This window comes from Bos javanicus, chromosome Y, assembly GCF_032452875.1.
Source record: "Bos javanicus breed banteng chromosome Y, ARS-OSU_banteng_1.0, whole genome shotgun sequence".
Classification (NCBI taxonomy): Eukaryota; Metazoa; Chordata; class Mammalia; order Artiodactyla; family Bovidae; genus Bos; species Bos javanicus.
Genome location: NC_083898.1, coordinates 3,733,013 through 3,758,008, shown reverse-complemented (window position 1 = coordinate 3,758,008; position 24,996 = coordinate 3,733,013). Strand labels below are relative to the sequence as shown.

The 24,996-nt window shown below is 41.9% G+C and overlaps 1 protein-coding gene and 1 pseudogene across 2 annotated transcripts in view; both read left to right on the top strand.

Annotated features, from left to right (window-relative positions):
- Positions 1-24,996, top strand: part of LOC133243829 (zinc finger protein 280B-like) — a 65,533-nt gene that overhangs the window by 35,421 nt on the left and 5,116 nt on the right. The window contains exon 1 of one of the 2 annotated variants that reach the window (XR_009735210.1): positions 16,130-16,257. The exons of the other annotated variant lie outside the window; for it this stretch is intronic. The gene's annotated coding sequence lies outside the window, so the exon portion shown is untranslated. Of the gene's footprint in view, positions 1-16,129; positions 16,258-24,996 lie in introns of those variants that run through there. 2 annotated transcript variants of the gene reach the window in all.
- LOC133243807 (zinc finger protein 280A-like) lies at positions 1,908-8,508 on the top strand (annotated as a pseudogene).

Here is a 24,996-nt window from a genome sequence, read left to right as displayed (position 1 = left end):
GAAGATCCCCTGGAGACAGGAAAGGCTACACACTCCAGTATTCTAGCCTGGAGGATTCCATGGACTGTATATAGTCCATGGGGTCAGAAGGGTCAGAAACGACTGAGGGACTTTCACTTTCACTGTTGTGGTTTACTTGCTAAGTTGTATCTGAGTCTTTTGTGACCCCATAGACTGTAGGCTGCCAGGCTCCTCTGTCCATGGTATTTCCCAGGCAAGAATACTGGAGTGGGTTGCCATTTCTTCCTCCAGGAGATCTTTCCGACGCTTTGATTGAAACCAGGTCTCCTGCATTAACAGGTGGATTCTTAACTGCTGAACCACCAGAGATCAATCTTTCCCAAAGTATTGGATGATTTTACACCCTGGGACTCACGTCACATCAGAATCAAGTGAGGCAAACATTGAACTTTTAGATTCCCAGGCCCCCTCCTCGGGCAATTTTAGTTTCTTAGGTATGATATGCAGCCCTGGAATCTCTATGTTTAATAATGTCCCAGGTGATTCTGAGATTTGAACAATCTTTAGAAGCATATGAAAGTGAAAGTGTTAGCCATCCAGTTGTGTTTGACTCTTTGCAAACCCATGGATAGTAGTTCCCCAGGCTCCTCTATCCATGGAATTCTCGAGGCAAGCATATTGAAGTGGATAGCCATTCCCTTCTTCAGGAGATCTTCCTGAACCAGGGATCAAACTCCTGTCTCCTCTACTGCAGGCAGACTTTTTACTGTCTGAGCCATCAGGGAAGCCTAGAAGCATAAATACGTGGTCAACATTTTCCTTCCTTTCCCCTAAGTTTTTGCAAACATTTTAAAATTGACATCCAAAATGTTTTTATTGTAAGTGTAAACACAGCAAAGGATGTACCTTTGGGCATACAATAAAAATAAACCCTTTAAGTAAATCAAACTAGGAATTCCCTGGCAAACCAGCATTTAGTGCTCAATGCTTTCACTCTGGTGATCTGGGTTCAGTCCCCGGTCAGGAAACTAAGATCCTGCAGGAAGTCTCATGGTGTGTCCATAAATAAATAAAACTGTTAATATCATGCTTGCAAATCTATCCAGAAGAATGTAAAGAGCATAGAGTTCAAAAATATATATATTTTTATTCATTTATTTGGCTGCCTCGAGTCTTAGTCATGGCATGCAGGATCCTTTGTCCTTTCTACTGCCCTCTGGCATGTGGGATCTTAACCACCATGTATTAAACGCACGTTCCCTGCATTGGAAGGCAGATTCTCAACCAATGAACCACAAGGGAAATCCCTAGCCTTGGGTTTTGATACTCACCAACATTGCAGAAGGACATGGCAAGGCAATCCAGCATTTTTGCCTGGAGAAGTCCAAGGATAGAGGAGCCTGGCTGGCTACAGTCTATGGGGTTGCAAAAAATCAGACAAAACTGAGCAACTAGGCACAGCACTCACCATCAACCATCTAAAAAGAGTATAAAACGAGCTGTTTCTAATGGTCAGTTCTGTTTTTTTTTTCCCTGCTTCATTGAGATGTAATGGACACATATTGTGTAAATTTAAGGTGAACACATGTTGATTTGATAAGAATAGTGTTTTTGATGTTATATCTGTTACAACACTTGAGATCAAATTCATCAGTGAACCTCATTTTTGTTCTAATTCAGTGACTCTGTTACCTTATAAGGAATGGAAATACACATATTTCTTCTCTGAAACCCTCCCTCCCCCTAAGTATCTGTGTGCACAGGGCTGTAAAGGCAGTGGGAGGGAAAGCTTGAGATATAATCTCGGTGGTGCAAAGGGGAAGGAGAGAGAAGAGGGGGAATGAGGGAGGAAGGCAGAAGGATGGGGACCAGGGTGTGACCTGACACCCCTGACGTGGTTTAAGAAAGCATGAGCCCCTGCCTAGAAAAAGTTCCTGGGGTTCAGCATGACGATCCACAGTGAGGACCCCTGAAATCCAGCGGGTGCTGAGTCTTCAAGTGCCGATCATTTGGGAGTAAGCTTGCTTTCTGCTCTCCTCACCATGCCACCCACCCCCAACCCACCACCCTTGCTCCCAGAAGAGGACAGGGGTTTGCTGTTTGCAGCTGGAGAATTTTCTGGTATTGGAAGAGGACCCCTGCCTTTTTAGGTTCCTGACATCAGCCCGAGGTCTGTGGGAATCGCTGTGTGGACCACCTTCCCCTGCCCTTAAGCTACTGAACCCCAAATAACTAAAGATGCAGATAAACTGGAGATAAGGTGGTGGGCCTCTGGATGCCAGAGAGGAAGTGGGGACTCTCACCACACTGAGACCTGGAAAACAGCCCCTGGGTGGGACCCTGAAGCCCTTTCCTCTTTGTAACAGTTTGGTAGAAAAGTTTCTAGTTGAAAGATCCCATGGGGAAAAAGTGGTTCAGAAACCTGAGTGGAGCCTGGTTTGGATACTATGGATTGGATTAGAATGGGCTTTCAAAGGCTTGGAATCTCCTGATCCAGCCTCACTGAGAAAAGGCTTTTGGAGAGCCAGGTAGGATTTTCATGAACACTGGACACAGGAAGCGGTGCTGGTATTTCCAGAGAAATCTTTCTGGGGCATGGAGACAGAGACACTCCAGCTTCACCCTCCACTGGAACTCAGAATAGGAAGTGTTTAGCTGCACTGAGTCAACTGGACTTCAGAAGCTGGTGAGCCATGGGGTTTGGAATGCTTCATTTTGTTCTCTACAGCCATGAGTTTGCAAAATTTCTCTGTAAAGGGCTAGAGAGTAACCGGGCATTAAGGGCCAATGCGGTCTCTGCCATTAGCAGTGTGAAATAGCCTCGGGTACCCACTCCAGTGTTCTTGCCTGGAGAATCCCACGGACGGGGAGCCTGGTGGGCTGCCATCTATGGGGTCACACAGAGTCCGACAGGACTGAAGTGACTGAGCAGCAGCAGCAGCAAATGATCATGGCTGTGTTCCAATAAAACTTTATTTGTGACACTGAAATTTAGATATCATATAATTTTCACATGTCACAAAATATTCCTTTGTTTCCCCCCAAATTAAAAAAAAATAAAAATATTAAACATTTTTTAAAGTTAATAAAAAAAAAAAAAACTAAAACCTAAAAATCATTCTTAGCTTGCTCGTTGGGAGAAAAAGCAAACAGGAAGCAAGCCAATTTGTAAATTCCTGTTTAAACCATTTGCCTATATAATGCAGCTAGCATCCCATTAGTGACTTGTGACATGAATTTAGTAGGCTGGATTCTGCTTATGAAAAACAGAAATTTCCATTAAATCTAACATGACATCATCTGTAAGATACAGCATTATTCCTTTTTTTTTTTTTTTTGCCACACCCAGTGGCATGTGGGATCATAGGTCTCTGACAGGGATTGAAGCCATGACCCTGGCCTGGAAGTGAGGAGTCTTAAATACTGGATCACCAGGGAAGTCCCACAGAATTATTTTTCATACCACTATAAAATATACATGTATATACATATGTATATGTGTGTGTTCAGTTGCTTCAGTAATGTTTGACTCCTTGCAACACTATGGACTTGGAGAAGGCAATGGCACCACACTCCAGTACTCTTGCCTGGAAAATCCCATGGATGGAGGACCCTGGTGGGCTGCAGTCCATGGGGTCGCTGGGAGTCGGGCACGACTGAGCAACTTCACTTTCACTTTTCACTTTCATGCGTTGGAGAAGGAAATGGCAACCCACTCCAGCGTTCTTGCCCGGAGAATCCCAGGGATGGTGGAGCCTGGTGGGCTGCTGTCTCTGGGGTCGCACAGAGTTGGTCGCACAACTGAAGCCACTTAGTAGCAGCAGCAGCAGCAACACTATGGACTGTAGCCCACCAGGCTTCTCTGTCCATAGGATTCTTCAGGCAGGAATACTGCAGTGGGTTGCCATGGCCTCCTCCAGGGGGTCGTCCTGACCCAGAGATGGAACCTGCATCTCTTACATCTTCTGCATTGGCAGGAGAGACCTTTACCTCTAGGGCTATCATTTACACACAACCAAACAAACTATAATATGCTACTGATGAAATGTGATCTGGTATCAGAAATGGTCAAATGTAAACTGTATAATGTCCCTTAATGAAACATGTTAATGGCATGGAAGCTATCAACAAATGTATTACATGGAGAGAAATTGTGTTACAAACCTTTTATTTCAATGACCACTACTGCCCCTGTCAGCATCCAACTACATACTGGCTGACTTTCTCCCTTGCATGATACTTTTAATTCATTAAGATTTGGAATTCATTAAATGCTTGGAGAAACTGCTTCTCAGCTTCTTTGCTAAGATCAATTTAAGAACCTGGGGAGCCAGGAATTAGTGGGTCAAGCCTGTGGTACAGATAAAAGATTGTATTTATAACAGTTACAGTTTATTTATGCAGCAGACATGTAGCACTGACAGACACCAAAACTTGTTCTAGAAACAAAAATACAGCAACCCAATAGCTCTGGAGTTGAATATGGCATGTGAGTTGGGGGAGGCTGTGATTTCTGACATCAGGATCAGGGAAGCCTGGCAGAGAAACTGTGGACTGAAGCAGGTCAGGAGTTGGGTGACGGTACTTGAGACAGTGTCCAAGGCAGGGGGAGTAGCAGAAGTCCTGAGAAGGCCCTGTCCTCTCTTCTCGGTACCCTTGGGAGATTGGGTCTGGGAACCCTGCACCCACAGATACCAAAATCCATGGATGCTCAAGTTCCTTATATAAGGTGTAGTCTTATATATGGTGTAGTCTTTGCATGTAACTTAAGGGGATGCTCCCACATGCTTTAAATCATCCCCACATTCCTTGTAATACCTAATACAATGTCGATGCTGTGTAAACAGTTTCAAGTACAATGTAAATGCTATACATATATATATATATATACACACATATATGTGTATATATGTATATGTATGTATTTTTGTACATATGTATGTATATGTATATATAGTTGCCAGCATGAGGCAGGTTCAAGTTTTGCTATTAGAACTTTCTGGAATTTTTTTTTTTTTTTTGATCCATGTATAGACTCTGGTGCCTTCTGGACTCAGAGAGTGGAGGGAGTGAGGTGCACCCCCAAGGGACAGCTGGGGGCTCTTTTGGACATTTTATGTTGGTCAGCATTTCTGAGTGAGATTGGAGATCTATAAGCAAAGTGGTGCCTACCAGCTCTCCTGTAGAGTTGAACAGGAGCACTGGGGCCACTATGGGGAGACAAGGCAAAAGTAGGGTCTGGAGAAGGAAGTTTAAAATGATCATGTCACTTAACTGAGTTTGAGATGTTTCCTTATGTCTAAGGGTGTTAATAGTTATCTCAATGTTTCAGCTGATGATTAAATCAGGTACTAATTTTGTCTTTTGAAAGAAATATAATCATCACCACTTATCTGCAGAGAATAAGTTCCAAGACCCCCAGTGGACATCTGTAACCTCACATAGTATCAAACCCTATATACACAATGGTTTTTCTATACAAACATACCTGTGATGCAGTTTATTTTATAAAAGAACAGTAAGAGATTGGCAACTTCCTAATAATAACAGGAAAGTGAAAGTGAAGTTGCTCAGTCGTGTCCAACTCTTTGCGACCCAATGGACTGCAGCTTACTATGCTCCTCTGTGATGGGATTTCCCAGGCAAGAATTCTGGAGTGGGTTGCCATTTCCTTCTCCAGGGATCGAACCCAGGTCTCCTGAATAGTAGCAGACACTTTACCATCTGAGCCACCAGGGAAGGTGTAATAATAACATAGAACAATTATAACAACATATTTTTATAACAGTTTTGTGAATGTAGTCTCTATGTAAAATATATTACTGAACTAATTTAGTGATTTTTTTTTTCACCCTAACTATGCACTATGCTCTGTGGCCATACCTTTTGCAGTTTGCAGTTTGACAGCAAAACTAACCCAGATTTCTTTTCTCTGCTTCACATTCACCACAGATATTAGCAACCTCAACATACATTTTTTTTCTTTTTATATCAAATTGAGAACTTTGATCTTTTCACTTAAAGGTAGCACTTAAAGGATTCTCTCTGGCATATCTAAATAACCAACATCACTCCACTTATGGTTTGGGGCCATTATTGAGTAAAATAAGGGTGACTTGGTCACAAGCTCTGTGACATCTCAACAGTCATTGTGGTAACCGAGTGACAAATGGGTGAGATGTGCAGGACTAAGTTCGATTCACATTTCTGGGCAGGAGGAAGCAGGATGGTGTGAGATTCCAATCCTACTCCTCAGAATGACATGCAATTTAAAACTTATGAGTTATGTATTTCTGGAGTTTTCCATTTAATATTTTCGGTGAACAACTGAGGGTTAACTGAAACGACAGAGAGTGACACCTGAGATCAGAGGGGATGACCTTGTCCTGTGGTTGCCTTTAGGTGGAAAAAACACTGGAAGGGGCCACTTGAAGCCAAAAGTGATTGTAAAATGGCCCATCTCTTCCTGTGTGAGGAAGCACAAGCATGACCACAACCCGAGACAAAGACCGCAGGGTCCAAACCCAGAGATGAGGACAATGATGATGCCGAGGTCATCTTTGTTGGAGTGCAGCACGTCAATGAGGATGCTGAAACCCTCTTTGTCAGAGTGATTTCAAGTTCAAAGCCAGTCATTTCTAACATTTTGAACAGAGTGACCAGGGATGCATCTTCAAGAAGAAAGAAGGGCCACGTGAGTCCAGATCCCTCCTGCACATTGCAACCTGCAAATCTCAGGACCCCAGCATCAGAACCAGTGGCTGTATCATTAGCTTCTCAGTCTGAATGGGGAGGAAGATACAGTCCTATTATTTATGAGCCTTCATCTAAACCTAATTATAAAACAAGCCCTCTGGAAGCTGTGCTTCACAATTTGGAATTACTCTCTCTGCGGCCTCATTGTCTATCTGGAGCTGGTCTCTCATTAGGAGGCAAGGATGAAAGTCCTTTTAATTCAAAGCAATGTCCCACTTCAGATGTAAAATGTAACAGTGGGAATCCCAAAAGACCCAAACTCAGCAATGGAATCCCAGGGGGACCTGCCTCCACCATGGCCCCTGTAGGTATCTCTCCTACAAAGAACACGATTATGACCTTAGAAGATCTCCCAACCTCACCGAGCCATGTTAACGGTGGGGCATCATTTTCATGGACTCACGCAAATGACCAGGCATGCTTCAGTCTTATGGATCCAGACAGAACATGTAGTTGGAGGGGCTGGAGAAAACGGACTTTTTGACTCTTGCAAGTCAGAGCAAGACTGTTGATCCCATGAAAGGAAATCTGATCATGTTACTTGATGACTTTTACTATGGACAGCATACAAGAGATGGGCAGCCAGAACAGAAGACTCACACAGCCTTTAAATGCCTCAGTTGCTTGAGAGTTCTAAAAAATGTCAAGTTTATGACCCACGTGAGGAACCATCTGGACCTGGAGAGGCAGAAGGGTGACAGCTGGGAAATCCACACTACCTGCCAGCACTGCCACCACCAGTTTCCCACCCCGTTCCAGCTGCAGTGTCACATTGAAAGTGTCCACGCTTCCTGGGAGCCCTCCACGGTCTGTAGTATCTGTGAATTGTCCTTCAAAACAGATCAGGTTCTCTTACAGCACATGACGGACAGTTACAAACCTGGCAAAATGCCCTATGTGTGCCGTGTTTGCAATTACAGATTGTCAGCCTTGGCTGATGTAGAGGCACATTTTAGAATGTGGCATGGAAAGAAGAACAATTTGCTTTGTCTGTTTTGCTTCGAAATTTTCAAACTGGTGACATCCTTCGTAAATCACACTTGGAGGCCCTGAAACAAGAGGGTCTTTCCATGTTCCAAGTGCTGGCTACAGTGTTTGAAAATGAAGGAAAAGACAGAGCACCAAACAAAGAATCATCAGTCATTCAAAAAGCCAGAGCAATTGTGAGGGTTGCCTCCTGAAACAGAGGTCATGATCCAAACTTCAGTTCAGCTGGGACTGAGAGAGACAGCATCCATCATTGTGAGGAACACTGACTCCCAAGTGCCACCCAGAAAAACTACAAAGAAGATTGACTACAAACACAAAATATTCCAGACGTGTTGCAGCAAGGGATCTGGCTAAAAAATTATGTTCTACCCACCTCCAGAAATTCAAAACAGCTCTATTGAGGTTCAGCCAGCTGTACATAAAGACCCTGCCTGGCTTTTGTTGTTCAGTTTCTCAGTTGTGTCTGACTCCCTGTGACCCTATGAACTTCAGTATGCCAGGCTTCCCTGTCCATCACCATTTCCCGAAGCTTGCTCAAACTCATTCCATTGGGTTGCTGATGTCATCCAACCATTGTGTCCTCTGTCACGCATTCTGCTCCTGCCTTCAATAGTTCCCAATATCAGGTTGTTTTTTTTTTTTTTTCCCAATGAGTTGACTCTTCCCATCAGGAGGCCAAAGTATTGGACTTTCAGCCTCAGTTCTTCCACTGAATATTCAGGGTTGATTTCCCTTAGGATTGACTGGTTGGATCTCCTTGCAGTCCAAGGGACTCTCAAGAGTCTTTGCCAGCACCACAGTTCAAAAAATCAATTCTTTGGCACTCAAATGTCTTTATGGTTCAGCTCTTCCATCTGTATCTAATTACTGGGAAAACCATAGCTTTGACTTTATGGACATTTGTTGACAAAGTAAATGCCTCTGTCTTTTAGTACACTGTCTAGGTTTGTCACAGCTTTTCTTCCAAAGAGTGAGCATCTTTTAATTTCATGGCCTCTGTAACCATCCACAGTTATTTTGGAACAAAGAAAATAAAGTCTGCCTTTACTGTACCTGAGATTGTACTTGCTTCATCTCTCTACAACTAAGTAGCTTTGAAATCTCCATGTTCCTTCCTGGCCACTCTCTTCTACCAAAGTAACCACTTCTCTGACCTCTAGCACCAGGGATTCATTTTTCTTTGTTTCAAATTTTAAATAAATGGAATCACACAATAGAGTTTCTGTTCCTCTGGTCTTGGTTTTCTTTTAAATTAGTGAGATGCATTCTTATTGTATGTAGCTGTGGAACATTCTTTTTTATTTCTGGGTAGAATTCCCTTGGATGAATGGGCATAGTCTTATATGTCCATTTTACTGTGCCTGAAATTTGAGGCTCTTATTTTGCCTTTTTGAATAAGCTGCCTATGAACCTGTGTGTGTCTTTCATAGTAATTTCTCTAGGATAGCTATATCTGTATGTCTAGACATGAGCTTTTCTGATAATGCATGTGGTAGTGGTTTAGTTTCTAAGTGGTACTGAACTCTTGCAACCCCATAGACTCTAGCCCCCAGGCTCCACTGTCCATAGCACTTCCCAGGCCAGAATAACACAATGGGTTGGCATTTCTTTCTCCAGAGGATTATCCTGACCCAGGGTTCAAACCTGTGTCTCCTGCATTGCAAGCAGATTTGTTACTGACTGACCCATTCTAATATGCAGGTACAGTCAAGTGCGTTTTCAAACTGATTGAAGCAATGTGTATTTCCACTAACAGTATTGGCACTTCCATTTCTACCAAACACTTGACACTGTCAGTCTGTTTCATCATATAACTGAGCAGGACCCTGTAGGGCTTTCCTAGGGACAGACCACCCCCTGCCCACCCCCACCAATGTACCCTATCTCTTATCTGTAGAAAAACTTTAGGTCCTAGACCTTCCATGAGTTTCAAAGAACAAATTTAATTAGAAGTGAAAAACTGCAGAAACAAGAAAAAAATCAAGCAAGATGAACAATAATTTGTTGTTGAGCAGTTGTGTTCACTCTTTGCGACCCCATGGACTGCATCACACCAGGCTTCTCTGTCCACAATCTCCTGGAGCTTGCTTAAGCTCAAGTCCATGGAGTCTGTGATGCTATCCAACCATCTCATTCTCTATCATCCTTTCTCCTCTTACCTTCAATGGTCTCCAGCATTAGGGTGTATTCTAATGAGTCGGCTCTTCCCATAAGGTGGCCAAAGTATTGGAGCTTCACTTTCACCATCTGTCCTTCCAGTGAATATTCAGTGTTGATTTCCTGTAGGAATGACAGGCTTGATCTCTCTGCAGTCCAAGAGACTCTCAAGAGTCTTCTCCAACATCACAGTTCAAAAGTGTCCAGTCTTTGGTGCTCAGGCTTCTTTATGGTCCAACTCTCACATCCATACATGACTAGTGGAAGAACCATAGCCTTGACTCCACTGACCTTTGTTGGCAAAGTAATGTCTCTGCTTTTTAATATGCCATCTAGGTTTGTCACAGCTTTTATTCCAAGGAGCAAGCATCTTTTAAATTCGTGGCTGCAGTCACCATCTGCAGTGATTTTGGAGCTCAAGAAAATAAAGTCTGTCACTGATTCTTTGTTTCCTCGTCTATTTGCCATGAAGTGATGAGACCTTTGACTGTGTGGACCACAACGAACTCTGGAAAATTCTTAAAGAGATGGGAATACCAGACCATCTGACATGCCTTTTGAGAAATCTGTATGCAGGTCAAGAAGCAACAGTTAGAACTGGACATGGAACAAGAGACTGGTTCTGAATAGGGAAAGGAGTATGTCAAGATTGTGTACTGTTGCCCTACTTATTTAACTTATATGCAGAGTACATCATTAAAAATGCTGGGCTGGATGAAGCACAATCTGGAATCAAGATTTCTGGGAGAAATAGCGACAACCTCAGACATGCAGATGCTGCCACACTAATAACAGAAAATGAAGATCCTCTTGATGACAGGGAAAGAGGAGAGTGAAAAGCCTGGCTTAAAACTCAACATTCAAAAAATGAACATTGCGACATCTGGTCCCATCACTTCATGGCAAACAAATGGAGAAAAAGTGAAAATAACAGCAGATCTTATTTTCTTGAACTCCAAAATCACTGTGGATGGTGAATGTAACCACAAAATTAAAAGTAGCTAGCTCCTTGGAAGAAAAGCTATGACAAACATAGATAGCATTTTAAAAAAAATGCAAAGGCATCACTCTGCTGACCAAAGTTGTTATAGTCAAAGCCACAGTGGCTCAGACAGTAAGGAATTCACTTGTAATGTGGGAGACCTGGGTTTGACCATGGGAAGGACATCCCTGTAGTCCAGTAGTAAGACTCAGTGCTCCCCAATTAGGGAGTCCAAGTTCATTCCCTGGTCAGGGCATTAGATCCCACATACTGCTACTAAAAATACTGCATGTGACAGTTAAAAATCCTGCCTCCCACATGCTACAGTGAAGACTGAAGAGTCCTTGTGCTGGAACTAAAACCAAGCACAGCCAAGTAAATGAATAAGTATTTGAGAGAAAGAAAGAAAGAAAAAGATATGAGAATTCCCTGGTGGTTCAGTGGTTAGGACTTGATGCTTTCACTGCCAATGGCCAGGGTTCAACACCCTGGTTATGGAACTAAGATCCCACAGGTTCCATGGCATGGCCAAACAAAAACCTAGAAAGATAAATACGGAGGAAATAACTCCCAAAGTTTGAAAATGAAGCAATATAACTTCACCCAGGCTGAGGATAGATTAAGGATTGCCAGGAACCCAAAGTGCCAAAGTGGCACCTCTGTAATTCACTACTGCTTCTAAGTCACTTCAGTCGTGTCTGACTCTGTGCAACCCCATAGGTCACACAGCCCACCAGGCTCCCCCATCCCTGGGAACAATGGAGTGGGTTGCCATTTCCTTCACAATGCATGAGAGAGAAAAGTGAAAGTGAAGTCGCTCAGTCATGTCAGATTCTTAGGGATCCCATGGACTGCAGCCTACCAGGCTCCTCTGTCCATAGGGTTTTCCAGGCAAGAGTACTGGAGTGAAGTGCCATTACCTTCTCCATCTGTAACTCACAAGCTTCTTTAATGTTGTGGTTTAGGCTCCTCCTACTCCTGCTTCTGAACCTGAATAACTTACTGCTCCTGAGAGAAATTGTTATGGGAAAAATAAAATATTTAAGCTGAATGATATTGAAAAAAAAAGTCACAGAAATTATAAAAAAAAAACTATAGGTACAAAATTGATAACATATACCAAAAAGCTAAAATTAAAAAACTAGATAGAGTTTGGAATTTCAAAAATACAATGTTAAAGAAACGAAGAAAAGAAGGAAAAAAAAAAAACAAGGTCAAAAAATTATAAAATATATATATATGAAGTTTGCTGAAGAAGAAAAAAATAGGGTCTTTTTTTTTGCAAAGTAATAGGTTATAAAAGTGAAAATTAAAGGAACAATAGAGGACTTAAAATTATTTTTTCCAAAAATTAAAAAAAAAAGATAAAAATAGTAAAAATATATCTAGGACGTTTTCCGGTTTTGTTGTGAGTATTGTGGGTTCAGTTCATTTTTGGCTAGTTCCTTGGTCCGACTTATATTTCTCAAGATCTATAGGCCCCTTCCTATGTAGTCCGTAGTAACCACGGGGTTTTAATCTATTGCCTGTAGCTTCCAAGGCGTTTCCCTCTGTTATAACTTCTTCTGTTTGCTGGTTTCTTCAGTGTCTGGTTACCGCCCTGACACAAAGGGGACGGTGGGGGAAACTTTTTTTGAATGAAATTGAAAACAGAAAATTTTTGAGATGGATATAAAGCAGTTTCATGTGTTAATGTGCATTACATTTGAAAAGAAGAAAGGTTGGCAAAACAATGATCTAAGTCAGTGCTATTCCTAGAAGTTTCTGCAGCAATAGAAAAATTTTAAATAATTGTTACATGTATGCCCTAATAGGGATGACCAGTTTTTCACATATATAAATGCGTATGTTTCTCTTCTCTGAGGTTACCTGTTTATATCCTTTATCTGAATTTTCAGATGGAGTGTTCATCTGGTAGGATTTTTTTTTTTGGCTTTGCTGTGAGGATTAAGGGATTTAGATCTTCAACCAGGGATGGAATCTCTGCCCCCTGCAGTGGAAGCACAAAGCCCTAACAACCAGATCACTAGGGAATTCTCAATGAATATGTTTTCTATGTCCTTGTCTAATATGCCACTTTGGAGATGTTAAAATGTAGCTAGTGTGACTGAGGTATTAAATCTTTGTGTGTGTTCAGCAGGTTCAGTCCTGTCTAACTCTTTGTGACCTTATCAGTGTAGCCTGCCAGGCTCCTCTGTCCATGGGATTATCCAGGCAATAATATGGGAGGGGGTCGCCATTTCCCTTTCCAGGGGATCTTCCCAACCCAGGGCTTGAACCTGGGTGTCTTTTACATCTCCTGCATTGGGAGGCAAGTTCTTTACCACTAGCACCACCTGGGAAACCTCTTAAATCTTTACTTTAATTTAATTAAATTAATTTAAAATGAAAAGATATGGCTAGAAGAACCAGATCTTCCTTATAAATGAGTTTCAATTAATTTGTATACTCAGTAACTTGTGTTTCTCTTAGATATTTTCCTCAAGATGAGAGTCCATGCCCCTCCCCAAGTGTAGGCTGGGTTTAGTGACTTGTTTCTAAAGAACAGAATATGTCAGAGGGAAGGAGATAACTTTATAGCAGAGGAACTAGTGGTAAGTCATATTGATAGTATGAATCCTTGATGGGAAGTGATAAGAAAGATATTTTGCCTTGGAGGTATAGTTCTAAAAATATATAAACCCCAGTGCAACCAGGAGAAACATATCAAACCCATATTGAGAGTCATTGTGCAAAATGCCTGTCCCTGAAGGACTCCTGAAAATTGTCAAAAGTCATGTAAAGCAAGGAAAGTTTAGGAAACTGCTATAGACCAGAGTAAACTAAGGGAGGTATCCTTAGCAAAAAGCTATATATCCTCATGCAGTTCAGTATCCTGTATGGGAATATGAAACTGGAAAAGAACATTTTTGGAAAAGCTGGTAAAATTTGCATAAAACCTGGAACTTAGTTAAAGGTACCCTACTGAAAGATGCTGGAATAATTGTGAGGCTTAAAAGAGGTCGTTTCACAGATATATATATTTTAAACATTGAAAGTATTTTGTCTACATCGCACCCACTTCATTTTGACTTCACTGGAATGGAAATCTAAAGTATGGTACACTTAACTGAATTGAAATCTTCAAATACAAAGGATCAATAATATTTATATTGTGTGATCTGACCATATGCAATCATGAGAAATTGACAAAGAAACATCTTTTAAAATGCCATTCATTTGGAAAATATCACTAACTACATTAATCCATAATATATATCTCCATGGAATTTTCAGGCAAGACTACTGGAGCAGATTGCCATTATTTTCTCCAGGGGAATCTTCCTGACCCAGGATCGAACCTGGGCCTCTTGTGTCTCCTGCATTGGCTGGAAAGTTCTTTACCAGTTGAGCTACAGGGAAGCCCATACAATATATAATCTTTGTCTTAAGAAGAGAATATTAGGATATACTTGGAAGTGAATGATAATGAACAAACTATGCAGCAAAAATTGTGAGACACAGTTAAAGTTGTATGGAGAAACGATGGAAACAGTGACAGACTTTATTTTCCTGGGGTCCAAAATGATTGTGGGTGGTGACTGCAGCCATGGAATTAAAAGATATTTGCCCCTTGGAAGAAAAGCTATGATAAACCTAGACAGCATATTAAAATGCAGAGACATTACTTTGCTGACAAAGTCCATCTAGTCACAGCTATGGTTTTTCCAGCAGTCATGTATGGATGTGGCAGTTGGATCATAAAGAAGGCTGAGTGCCAAAGAATTAATGCTTTGATCTGTGGTGTTGGAGAAGACTCTTGAGAGTCCCTTGGACAGCAAGATCCAGCAGTCAATCGTAAAGGAAATCAACTCTGAATATTCACTGGAAGAACTGATGCTGAAGCTGAAGATCCAATAGTTTGGCCACCTGATGTGAAAAGCCAACTCAGTGGAAAAGACCTTGATGCTGGGAAAGACTGAGGGCAGGAAGAAGTGGGCAGCAAAGGATGAGATGGTTGGATAGTATCACCAACTCAATGGACATGAGTCTGAGCAAACTCCAGGAGATAGTGAAGGACAGCGAAGCCTGGTGTGCTGCGTGCAGTGCATGGGGTTGCAAAGAGTCCTACATGATTGACGGACTGAACAACAACAACAACAAATTAAAGTAAACTTATAGCATTACATATAAGAGAAATGAGAGTTACAAATAACTATCTCAAAAAGTTGTAAAGATGCGCAACAGAACAAACTTATAGTGATAAGAAGGAATGAAATTAATAAAGAATGAAAAATGAATATAATAGAGAAGAAAATATTGTAACAAAACCAAGACTTTATTCCCCCATATGACTACTAGGAGACTTCCAGCAGAACAGAGCATTTTAAAAAGATTCTGTAAAGGGCCCAAAAAGAACTATTTTAGGCTTTGTGAATATGATCTTTCGCGATTGATCAAGTTTTCAGCCATAGACAATAACCAAAGGAACTGGCAAGTCCCTGTTTCAACTTTAAGGACACCAAAAACTGAATTTCACACAATTTTCACGTCAGAAAATAATATTATTTTCGGTTTTCCTCAGCCATTAAAAAGTGTAAGGCTCTAAAATTTTAAAAAAAGAAGTAAACCTCATTCTCAGCTCACTAGGCTGCTGCTAAGTCGCTTCAGTCCCGTCTGACTCTGTGCGACCCCATAGACAGCAGCTCACTAGGCTCCTCTGTCCCTGGGATTCTCCAGGCAGGAATACTGGAGTGGGTTGCCCTTCCCTTCTCCAATGCATGAAAGTGAAAAGTGAAAGTGAAATCGCTCAGTCGTGCCCAACTCTTAGCGACCCCATGCACTGCAGGCTACCAGGCTCCTCGGTCCATGGGATTTTCCAGGCAAGAGTACTGGAGTGGGTTGCCGTTGTCTTCTCGGCTCAGCTCACTCTAGCTGTGCAAAAACGGGGGCAGGCTGCCCTGCATTGATGGAAATGGAATTCCAAGAGGAGGGGCTTCAAGATCCAGGTGTATGGTCAAGTTTCTTAAGCAAGGGGCAGGTCACCCCTGAGGGCTGTGAGTGCTAGACACCATCATTGAAGTCCCCTGGTAGACTCGGAGGTCGTTCTCAGCCCTGTGCCCTGGCGACTGTGCAATCTATTGTTTTTCTTTTTTCCCCTTTGGTGAGCTGCGCAATCTTGACAGACCCAAGACACTTCAGATTCAGGTTCAGCCTGACCACGCCTCCAGCGTTTGCCTCCAGAGGTGGCCACCGCGCGCGCATGCCCAACTCGGCCTTACGGCCAATCCGACTGCAGGCGCCAACACCTGGCAACCAATCATCCTTGGCAGCGGGCCCGCCGGCAGTTGAAGCGGCGTCCCAGGCCTGAGGAGGCGTCGTCTCTTCGGGCTTTCCTCCTCAGGCTTAACCCAGGGACCGCCGAGGTGCAGGTGAGCTGCCGGCAGTTCTGGCACTGCCGCCAACGGACGGTAAGGACTGGGGCCTGGTGCGGCCAAAGCGGTGCCGGGGTGCCCAGGGAAGGGTTTCTCAGGTCCCCAATCGCGCGGGGCCTTGCTCGGCGGGGCGGCCTGTGAGGGCCCACGGGCCCTCAGGAGGGAGCGTGAGGCCGGGCCTACAGGCCCCAGGCCCCTTTCGCCCTCTCCCCTCTCTAGTCTGGGTGGGAGCAGCTCTCCAGCAGCCTTCCTGTCCTAGGGGTGGGACAAGCCAGCTCGCGGAAAGGGCCTGTCATGCCCCCAGCCCCCCGCCCCTCCCAGGTCTCCTGTGGAACTTAATATATTTAAACACACACACATACACAAGTCTTCACGGCGGGTTTGTGACTCGGGCCCAACCCGGTTCTGCAACCAGACACAGTCAGGCGGGCACAGCAAAAAAAAAAAAAAAAAATCGATCTAGTGGCCTCTCCACTGCCGCGGCGCTTTGGTCGTTTTCCTGTTTGCTCTGCCTCTCCTGGGGGCCCCGAGATTCAGGCCTTTGGTTCGGAGAGTTGGCAGATGAGATATTTGTTTGTTTGTTACTGAGAGAAGGGAGATGGGAGGAAGAAGCTCAGGGAAGAGGAGTTCAATCACTCGCTCTGGTTGAGTGTGTGACACCTGGTCAGCATCCGTAGGGTAGGACCAGGTAGGGCCTGGGGGATAGAACGTTTCCAGAAGAGGTGACTCACCCTGACCTTTCCCTCTGCCCAACCCCAGGATGTGACCTTCTCCTGCCTGGGAAGGGCACTCAGGTTTTCAGTGTGCCCCTGAGGTAAGGTGACAGACATTTTTACAATAAGGAACAAAGTTGTGTCTTTCTTGCCTTCCGTTTTTCTCCTTTCATTCATGGGCTGACATGTTGCTGTGGAGAGAGAGTTTTCCTGGGGATTAGCTGACCCTGATTGTGGGTGGTGACTTCAGGGCAATCATGGTTTCAGGTCACTCTGAAGCTCTCTGAGTTGCAACATTAAAAGCAGGCAGGGAGGCTACTGGCTTGCTTTCTCCTGCATTCTTGAAAGAAAAAAAAAGTAAGAGCACCATGGGTTTTAAGCTGTGTAGAGCTGACTCCTACCACTTGGTGAGGCTAAAATGGGGCAATGCACATATCCTAAGGTTTTAGCTACAAAAGCAAAGTAATGAAGGTATGGGAGTTCCCTGGTGGCCTGGTGATTAGGATTCTTGGCTTTCACTGCAGTGGTCTGGATTTAATTTCTGGTCAGGGAACTGGGACCCCACAAGCCAAGCAGCGTGGCCAAATGAATAAAGTGGTTCATTCAGAGAAAATGTGTTGTGATTTAACATGTTTACATGGGATTACTTGCTCATTTTTGCACCCTTAAGAGCTTTATTTCATTAAGTAATTGAACTCCACTGGATGGGGGCGGGGGAACATCTGAGTTCATTTCATGCCAGTAAACAAGATGATAGGTAGCTCTATGCCCAGCAACTTGTGCCTACAGCTCTGTTGCATAGTTATCTATTGCTGGTACAGCTTTGAACTTGACAGCATGTTTGGTTTTGGTCACAACATGTGGCTTCATAGGATATTAGTTCCCCAACCAGGGATCAAACACAGGATCCTGGCAGTGAGAGGGCTGAGTCCTAACCAAACCACTGGACTGCCAGGCAACTCCTGTTTTTAGGTGTCTTGGTTTGTTTTGTGTTTTTTAAGTTTTACCATATTTATAGGAGAACTCTTCTGTGTGTAAGTATGATGTGAATGATATTATAACTCAAACTGTTTGTGTTGTACATATTATCTCAAAATTGAATAGTTTGAAAGAACTTACACTTGATATCTATTGGTCTAGAATCCAGTTGGGTAGTTTAGCCTCAGGGTCCCTCCTGAGGTGGTAGTCAAGCTTTTATCTGGTTTGGCAACCTCTGAAGACTTGGCTTATTGAATCTAAGTTCTCTCACTTGGCTGTACTCATGAGGCCTCAGTTCCTCCTTCTGTGGGCCTCTCCAAGGGGCTGCTCGTGTGGAGGCTGCTGTCTTTTCCCAGAATGAGTGATTCAGGAAAGAACTTGCACCCACGATAAAGTGCAGAGTCTTTTTTCAGACGTTACACTTCTCTATTTGCTTAGTCTCACAGGTCAACCCTGTGATAGTTTGAGAGAGAACTACATAGGGGTGGGAATATCAGGACATGTGATTCACAGGGTCATCTTGAAGGCTGGTGACCATACCCATTAATCCACCATGCCAGCCTTTCTTCATATGATCTCAGTTCTGTTACTGTGAGCGAATTATTTGGCTTGTGTACACTTCTTGTGTGCTGCTGCTTCTGCTGCTAAGTCACTTCAGTCATGTCTGACTCTGTGCAGTCCCATAGACAGCAGCCCACCAGGGTTCCCCATCTGTGGGATTCTCTAGGCAAGAACACTGGGGTGGATTGGCATTTCCTTCTCCAATTCATGAGAGTGAAAAGTGAAAGTGAAGTCTCTTAGTCCTGTCCGACTCTTTGAAAACCCAAGGACTGTGGCCTACCAGGCTCCTCCGTCCATGGGATTTTCCAGGCAACAGTACTGGTGTGGGTTGCCATTTTCTACTCAATTCTTGTTTATTCAGTGATATTCTAGCAAGTCTCTTCTTTGTCCTGGATTAAGTTTTCTGTTTCTCTGGACGGTTCCCATCAGCAAACAGACTGACTATAATGTCACCTCTCATTAAAAATCTGTCTTTTGTGACACATCCTGCTTCTGCTTTTTTTATTTTATGTTTTCTTATTATGGACTTCTGCAGAGTTGTTTGTAGAATTTTTTTATCTCCATTTCTCTCATTTTCCTTTAAATCCACTCTTGTCAAGGTCACCAGTGAATTCCAAATGTTTAACTCAGTGGTCAATTTTTATTTTTTTTTATTTTTAAAAAATTTTATTATTATTATTATTTTAAATTTACAATATTGTATTGGTTTTGCCATATCAACATGAACCCGCCATGGGTGTACACGTGTTCCCCATCCTGAACCCTCCTCCCACCTCCCACCCCATACCATCCCTCTGGGTCATCCCAGTGCAGCAGCCCCAAGCCTCCTGTATCCTGCATTCAACCTGGACTGGCGATTCATTTCGAATATGATATTATACATGTTTTAATGCCATTCTCCCAAATCATTCTCCCCTCCCTCTCCCACAGAGTCCAAAACACTACTCTATACATCTGTGTCTCTTTTGCTGTCTTGCATACAGTGTTGTTGTTACCATCATTCTAAATTCCATATATATGTGTTAGTATACTGTATTGGTGTTTTCTTTCTGGCTTACTTCAGTCTTTATAATAGGCTCCAGTTTAATTCACCTCATTAGAACTGATTCAAATGTATTATTTTAAATGGCTGAGTAATACTCCATTGTTTATACGTACCATGGCTTTCTTATCCATTCATCTGCTGATGGTCATCTAGGCTGCTTCCATGTCCTGGCTATTAGAAACAGTGCTGCAATGAACATTGGGATACACATGTCTCTTTCAATTCTGGTTTCCTCAGTGTGTGTGCCCAGCAGTGGGATCACTGGGTTGTATGGCAGTTCTATTTCCAGGTTTTTTTTTTTTTTTCTTATTTTTTTTAAGGAATCTCCACACTGTTCTCCCTAGTGGCTGTACTAATTTGCATTCCCATCAGTAGTGTAACCCTTTTCTCCACACCCTCTCCAGCGTGTATTGCTTGTAGACTTTTGGATTGCAGCCATTCTGACTGGCGTGACATGGTACCTCATTGTGGTTTTGATTTTCATTTCTCTGATAATGAATGATGTTGAGCATCTTTTCATGTGTTTGTTAGCCATCTGTATGTCTTCTTTGGAGAAATGTCTATTTAGTTCCTTGGCCCATTTTTTGATTGGGTCGTTTATTTTTCTGGAATTGAGCTGCAGGAGTTGCTTGTATATTTTTGAGATTAGCTGTTTTTCAGTTTTTTCATTTGCTATTATTTTCTCCCATTCTGAAGCCTGTCTTTTCACCTTCCTAATAGTTCCTTTGTGGTGCAGAAGCTTTTACGTTTAATTAGGTCCCATTTGTTTATTTTTGCTGTTATTTCCAATACTCTGGGAGGTGGGTCATAGAGGATCCTGCTGTGATGTATGTCGGAGAGTGTTTTGCCTATGTTCTCCTCTAGGAGTTTTATCATTTCTGGTCTTATGTTTAGATCTTTAATCCATTTTGAGTTTTTTTGTGTGTGTATGGTGTTAAAAAGTGTTCTGCTACTGCTAAGTCACTTCAGTCGTGTCTGACTCTATGCAACCCCATAGACAGCAGCCCACCAAGCTCCACAGGCCCTGGGATTCTCCAGGCAAGAACACTGGAGTTGGTTGCCATTTTTTTCTCCAGTGCATGAAAGTGAAAAGTGAAAGTGAAATCACTCAGTCATGGCTGACCCTTAGCGACCCCATGAACTGCAGCCTTCCAGGCTCCTCTGTCCATGGTATTTTCCAGGCAAGAGTACTGGAGTCGGGTGCCATTGCCTTCTCCAAAAAGTGTTCTGCTTTCATTCTTTTACAAGTGATTGACAAGTTTTCCAGCACCACTTGTTAAAGAGATTGTCTTTTCTCCATTGTATTTTTTTACGTCCTTTGTCAAAGATAAGGTGTCCATAGGTGTGTGGGTTTACCTCTGGGCTTTCTGTTTTTTTTTCCATTGATCTATATTTCTGTCTCTGTGCCAGTACCATACTGTCTTGATGATTGTGGCTTTGTAGTAGAGCCTGAGGTTGTTATTTTATTTAATTTATTGGCAGCCTTTATTAGAGCAGTTCATTTCCTCCTCCCTGGAAAAAAAAAATGTTTCATTTGGATTACAGAATGCTTCTCTTTCCTGCTTCTCTTCTACCTACAGTTCTCCCAGATACAATGTGTGACCTTTGTGTCTGGCTTTATTCAGATGCCATGTTTTCTTTTCAAATATTTATTTATCTAGCTATGTGGCATGTGGGATCTTAGTTCCCAGCCCAGGGATGGAACCTGGGCAGAGTCTTAAACACTGGATCTCCAAGGAAGTCCCCTAGTTTGTGTATTTTCAAGATTCATCCATTTCATGGCTGTATAGCAGCACATTTTTTTTTATGGCTGAATATGGTATATCAATATGGTATGTGGCTTACCTGTAGTCCATTGTGAGCGTATACCACCATTTATTTATCCATTCATCAACTAATGGATAATATTTGGATGGTGTATTCTTTGTGGCTATTGTGAGTAATGTTGCTGTGAACACTGTTTTTGCATGGACTTAACATTTTCATTTTTTATGGATATATACAAAAGAGTGAAATTTCTGGATCATGTGGCTACTGTATATTAATTTTTGAGGTACTGACAAACCACTTTTCCAAAGTGATTGTACCATTTTACAGCAATTACATCAACAATATATGAAGATTCCTTTTCTCCACATCCTCTGCAGCACTTGTTATTATTCCTCTTTTTGATTACAGCCAACCTAATGGTAGGAGAAGGCAATGGCACCCCACTCCAGTACTCTTGCCTGGAAAATCCCAGGGATGGAGTAGCCTGGTGGGCTACAGTCCATGGGGTCGCTAAGAGTCGGACATGACTGAGCAACTTCACTTTCACTTTTCACTTTCATGCATTGGAGAAGGAAATGACAACCCATTCCAGTGTTCTTACCTGGAGAATCCCAGGGATGGGGGAGCCTGGTGGGCTGCCATCTGTGGGGTCGCACAGAGTCAGACACGGCTGAAGCGACTTAGCAGCAGCAGCAACCTAATAGGTGTGAAGTAGTATCTCACTGAGACTGATTTACATTTTGTTATGGGCTTCCTTGGTGACTCAGAAGGTAAGGTGTCTGCCTGCAATGCAGGAGACCTGGGTTCGATTCCTGGGTTGGGAAGATCCTCTGGAGAAGGAAATGACAATCCACTCCAGCATTCTTGCCTGGAAAATCCCATGGACAGAGGAGCCTTATAAGGCTACCGTCCATGGGGTCGCAAAGAGTCGGACATGAGTGAGTGACTTCACTTTCTTTCACTTTCAGTCATGTTAAGCAGTATTTTTTGTGATTATTGGCCATTTGTATATATATTTGGTGAAAAGTCCATTCAAATTCTTTTCCTGTTTGTTAGATGTTTTTTAATTGTTGTAAAAAATAAACATCTAACTTAAATTTTTACCATTTTAACCATTTTTACATGCTAAGTATTTCACACAATTTCATCAGCCTTTTTGGAGAAAGAAATTTCAACCCACTCCAGTATTCTTGCCTGGAGAATCCCATGGACAAAGGAGCCTAGTGGGCTACAGTCCATGGGGACACAATGAGTCATACACGACTGAGCAACTCACACAAGTACACACACACACACACACAGAGTCACAGTGTTGTTTTGTTGTTGTTGTCATTTTTTTAGCTGTTCTATGCAGCTTAAATGACAGTTTCCTGGTTGAGAATCATACCCAGGCCCCTGATAGGAAAGTTTGGAGTCCTAACCTCTGAAATATCATGGAATTCCTTATCACATTGCTATGAAATAGATCTCTACACCTTTTCATCTTGCAAAATTGAAACTCTGTACCCATCACCTGTCCCATTAAACAACTCCTCTTTTCTTCCCTGTTTCCATGGACCCTGGACTCCATCATTCCACTTTGTTCCTTTCTATTGCTTGACTATATTAGATATTTCGTATAAGTGGAAACATACAGTATTTGTCTTTTTTATGACTGGCTTATTTCCTTTGGCTTGATGTCTTTTTTTTTTTTTTTTGGCTTGATGTCTTAAGTGATCATGAAGTTGTAGCTTGGGGCAGAATTTCCTTTATATGGCTTAATAATGTTCCATTATATGTATGTATCACATTTGATAGATGTTTAGATGCTTCCACCTCTTAGTTGTTGTGATTAGTGCTGCTTTGAGCATGGCTGTGCACATATCTCAAGACCCCATGTTAACTTCTTTTTAATTTATATTCAGAAGTGGAATTGATGAATCATGTGGTAGTTCTATTTTTAATTTTTTGAGGAGGCTTTATACTGTTTTCTGTAGCAGTTGCACCATTTTAAAATCTATCCATAACACACAAGGTCCAGTTTCTGTACATACTTGCCAAGAGTTTTCCTTTCCTTTCCTTCCTTTTATCTTTCCTTCATATGTAAACACACACACATGCACGAACAATTTTTTTCATATCCTTTTCCATTACTGTTTATCACAAATTATGAATATAGTTCCTTGTGCTACACAGTAGGATCTTTTTACCTATTCTATATATTAACATTATAGTTTGCATCTGCTAGTCACCAGCTCCCAATCTATGCCTCCCCCACCCTTCCTCTCTTGGTAATCACATAGTCTGCTCACTATGTCTGTGAGTCTGTTTCTGTTTCACAGATAAGTTCATTTGTGTCATATTTTAGAGTCCACATGTAATTGATACAATATGATATTTGTCTTTCTCTTTCTGACATCCTAAGTATTCTTTTTAATGCTAATGTAGAGTCAAGTGTTTACTTGACTTCATTTTCAGAACATTTGTTGCTACTGTATAGAAATGTGATTGATTTTTAAAATATTTATCTTATATTCTTCAAGCTTTTTATTAATTCTAATACCTGTGGTTTCTTTGGGATTTTCTATATATAAAAGTATGGTATCTCCAATATACTTTGACTTTTTCCTTTCCATTCTGAAGGCTGTTTTTTTGTTTGTTTGTTTGTTTTAAGCAACAACAACAATTCCTTTTTCTTACCTGATTGCTCTGGTTATAGAACTGCCAGTATAATATTGAACCAAAGTGTAGAATAGACTTCCTTGTGTTTTTCCCAATCATTTGGAATAGACTTCCTTGTGTTGTTCCCAATCTTATAGGGAAAGCTTTCAGTGTTTCATTATTAAGTATGATGTTAGCTGTGGGTCTTTTACAGGTACCCTTTGAGAAAGTTCTCTTCTGTTCTTAGTTATTAAGTGTTTTACTTTAACCCCTATTATGAAAAGGTGCTAGATTCAGGGAAATGCTTTTTCTGCAGGCAGATGTGTTTTTTGTCCTTTATTGTATTAAAATGGCATCATGTTGATTGACTTTCATATAATGAACCAACTTTGCATACCTCCATAAATCCCACGTGATCATGGTATATAATCTTTTTTATATGTTGTTAGGTTTTGTTTGCAAGTATTTTGTTGAGGACTCTTGCATCTGTATTCATACAGAATATCCGTTGTGTGTGTGTGTGTATGTGTGTGTGTGTGTGTGTGTGTGTGTGTGTGTGTGTGTTTGATGTCTCTGTCTGATATTGGTATTAGAGAAATACTGGCATGACTTTGCCTGATATGTGGGGAAGAGACATGTGGAATGAAGGATGAAGCATTGTTGGATTTAAGTTTAGTCAGGATTAGAGGGAGAAATTTAGGATATATCAGTGTGGATTTGGGGGTGAGATTATCAAGAGAGTTCATTCTCAATTTCCTAGGCCTGTGTTAAGTGCTTGACATTGAATTATGCTGTTTGTTAACTATGTCTAGATACTTTATATTTGAATTTGCTACCTATTTTCTGTATTAACATTTATGAAATTAGTATTTGTGAATCAGTTGTAATGTGCATTTAAGATAAGTTTTTTTTTTTACAATTTTACTACAAAACAAGATGCCATTAAATAGCAGACGCTTTTTAAAAAGAGCTTAACCTTAAGTCTAAGAAATAAGCATGTTTGTCTTTAAGGTGCGGAAACACATTTAA